The sequence below is a fragment of the Aythya marila genome, assembly GCF_965140915.1.
Source record: "Aythya marila genome assembly, chromosome: 27".
NCBI lineage: Eukaryota > Metazoa > Chordata > Aves > Anseriformes > Anatidae > Aythya > Aythya marila.
In genome coordinates this window covers 1,108,864-1,112,746 of record NC_139068.1, presented here as the reverse complement: position 1 = coordinate 1,112,746, position 3,883 = coordinate 1,108,864, and positions in this window count along the sequence as shown.

The window sequence follows — 3,883 nt, the reverse complement described above, 5'->3', positions numbered from 1 at the left end:
CAGACATTTGTTGGCCCAACGTACTAGCAACTGCTTTCTTCTTGTTTAATATCTCACAAGGATCTTGGAAAATAAATTCTTCCCTGTGCTGTTAAACACTGAAGAATTCCAGCCTTACTTTGCAGTGGCACACAGAATTTCCTTCAAGCACAAGGGGGTCTGAAGAAAACCTGACCTTCAAATCACACCGTTCTTGCAGGGAAGTCAGTGAAAATGAGGAGAGTTTTCCAGCTACAAAAAGTGTTCTAATTACATGACCCACAAAGATCAGAATAGATTCTAACTCACCAAAGAGCATTGTTAGTGGGGGAGCATTTAAAATTAGGTAACTGACAGTTAACTATTACCTGTAAGACTATGAATCCGGAGTTTGAAGGAAGGAGACAGACAGACCTAGGAGCCCTACTTTAGAAGACTTAGGTCTTACCCAAGTTTAGAAATAACACTGTTCAGTGTTTTGATAAAGACCTCATAAACTTGTGCTGAGCTTTGTCTCCATACAGAACAGACCAAACTGAACATTTAAATTATCCTGGGAGAAGAAGCAGCTAAATTACAGGGTGGAGAAGTCATCACAATCACTTCTGTGAAAACACGTCATGACAGACATCTCTGTATCATCTTTTGTTCTGTTTTGGTGCTTGGCTGCATCTCTAGATAACTCTTAAAACTGTTAGAACAATGAGCGTCTTACTGGAACGGAAAGAGAGAGAATAGGCAAGCAGAACAACTTGCTTTTATAGTCTGGGTTACTTGATTTATTGAAATAGTTTTTACTACTTTTATGGAGATACTAAGTATGCAATGCTATGTAAGGACTGTCCATGCTTTAAAAGAGAGCTTGTGTTTTTCTTTCTGTTGTACTTGCCTAGTCAGCAAATCAGAGGCAGATTAATTCCCATGATGCTGCTAAATGTCATAAACATCTCCTCTTTCCACATCCAAGAAGAGCTATGACAGCATGATGCAGCTAAGCAGGAAATATACTGGGCTTTCTGCTACATGTCCATTACCAATCTTTTCCACTCATCTTCACTGGAGCTTTGTTGCTGCTCTAGCACATGCAAGCGGGCACTGCTGCAGTGCAGCCCGGGCAGCCCACTCCCCAGTAGCACCCTCAGTGGCAGAAAAAAACACAGAAACAGTAATGGTTGCAGTCTTCTTATTTAGTCTTGTTTTAATCACCTAATCAACAGCAGAACAGCTTATCTTCCCTTTTCTAAATAAAAGAAGTGATACAGCTACAGTATCAACTTGCAGGATTTCAGGATGTCCAAGTCTTAAGAGTGTTTTGGATCCTGCACATCTTCCTAAGCACTAGTTTTGTGTCATCTCATCACAAACTCGTGCAAACCAGAGAGCAGACAATGAAGAGGTAAGACATGCCATTACTGGTCCTGTCCATTTCTTCCTTGAGCATCTGTTTAGATCAGCTACCAACCCTGACTTTGATTTTACTTACTCCTGTGCTATCATAAACTCTGCTTTCAGTCTAACACTCTTCAGAATGTAAAAACTATAAAAAATTGACAAAAATCACTAACTGGTGATTCTGATTAATGTTTGGGATGTCTCTTGTTAAAAGAGACTGAAAGACTTGCTGAAACGAGGTAAAAAGAAAAGCAAATGAAGTTCTGGAAAATAAAACTATTTTGTTTTCCTCAACCTGAAACTATTCAAACTTAGGTTCCTGATCTGGAGTTTGGCTGTGTTGCTTCTTCTGTACTTTCTCTGTTAACAGGTCTGGTTATTTAGTAACTCAAATTGCACAAGATCTTTTCCCAGCTGATTTTATACAGCCTAATTACTATGACCTGTTTGTGTAAGAGAACTTCTGGGACTCGCTGCACGTTCTCCTCTGAGGAGTTCAGTAAGCAGTTCAGGAGAGAGCTGCTGGAAGCTTAATGGCACAGGCTCTCTGCTGCTTGTCAGCTTCGGGAACTATGCTGGTCCTTTGAAATGTGTCACGGAGACATGGTCGTTGGGGGCCAGTGGAATGAGCAGGTCTTTGATAGCGTGTTTGTGGACACCAGCACAGGACTTGGGATGAACTAGAGCCTCAGGACTTTGATGGAGGAGAATGGCTACTTGCAATTGTCCCTGTTGCCTCTGTGTTGAAAGCTACTGTGCCACAGCAGATGTGGGTGTATATGAATGGAAGCCCACATGTCAGCTGTTAGGGTTCACTGCCTGGTTATTAGATAAAACCAGGGACTGAGTGTTGGCCAAAGATGCCAAACAAAATGCAGCTGGAGCAATTAGGACACAGACACACAGTTACTTCTGCATATTCTGCTATGGTAGGATAATCATGGCAAAACAGTGGTAAAAAACAGCTGGAGATGGCAACATCTCAAAGTGCCTCAGCTGTTAATCCTGACATTCTGAGTCAGTCTTCTCTGTGAGGATTTATGAATCATTGTCACTGCTAAACTGGAAGAGGCAGGCTATCTCAGCAAAACTGCAGCTGGAACTAATCCCACACAATATTTAATGCACAAAAAGAAACAGGTTGATTGGGCTTTTTGCAGACTACAGAACAGCACAGTGTTATCCAGGTCACTCAACTGTAAAATGGAGTGATGGCCCACTGAGATGACAGGTATCCAATGAGCAAAGCTGTTTCCAGTGCCACAGTAAAGCAGCTGCAAAGATGATGTCCTTTGACACAGTGCCATTATCAGGAATTACAGCTGGATTACCACATAAATAATAAATGTCATTATTAGAAATAATGAAACCTAAAACAAAATGCTAAGCCTGTCCTTCCATCGACAAATATATCTCCCCCTCCCTCCCCACCCACCCCACCCCCCAGGAAACTTTTCTAAAACAACACACAAAACATGAATTGCCAAATCTTCTCTGATGTGCTTCATTTGGTCCAAATATTCCTGAGTTGCAGCTATCCCATTGTTTCAAGTTGGTCTCTGGGTAATGCATTAAATGGCAATCAGCTTCCCATCCATAAATCAACAGCCACACGTAGAGAGTATGATGAAAACACCAACATCGCATTTATTTTGTGTTCTGGGAGCTAAGTGCAGACACCTGCAGCAGGAAAAGGCTTTTTCTCTTGTAACTCTTACTTACCACGACTCCCAGACTAGTCACTGGCTGCTGGCCAGGCTAGGCTTGTCATCTAAGCTGCAGGAGAACAGACAATGTTTTTGTTTGGCAATACACTTTGTTCCATCACAGTAAATCAGAGCAGTTTCAGGACACAGAAGGAGGGTGGGGATTTAGACACTTATTCTTGTTCAAAGTGGAACCAATCAATGGTTTATCCATGTGCTCAGAGCTCCTGGATGGGAACATTTTAAAGCAAATGAATATAAACAACACAATAAAAATATTATATATGTATATTCAGATGCAGCTACAGTACCTGAAGGCAATAAACAGGCTTGTTGTAGCCCGGGTTGAACAAAAAAAAAGAATACAGACATCTACATTTTTATACAAAACCATGATTTTATTTTTTTTTAACATTACAATGTATCTTCAGTATTCTTCTTTGGCTCTATAAAAATCTTTTTTTCCATTTCATTTACAAGGCATACCTGCCCACAAACTCAATTCAGCATCATGTAAACCTTTATTTTAGCTTTCTTTCCATGTAGGACAGTAACATCCACCACTTAGGATGTGCCCTGACTTGCACGATGTGCTTCTGACTTGGTTTTTAGAAAGGGGCTGGTATCAGCTCGTAAGCAATAGGCTGAAATGTTCAGAACTGACTGAGTCAAAGATTGGACCAAGGAATTCTCATGTATTTACTTTTCGTACATATTTGACTGCTGCTTTCTTTTCAATTTAAGAAGGCGTTTACACCTGTATTGTCCAGAAGAGAACTGGGTTGTCTGAAACACTCAGCCTTTCC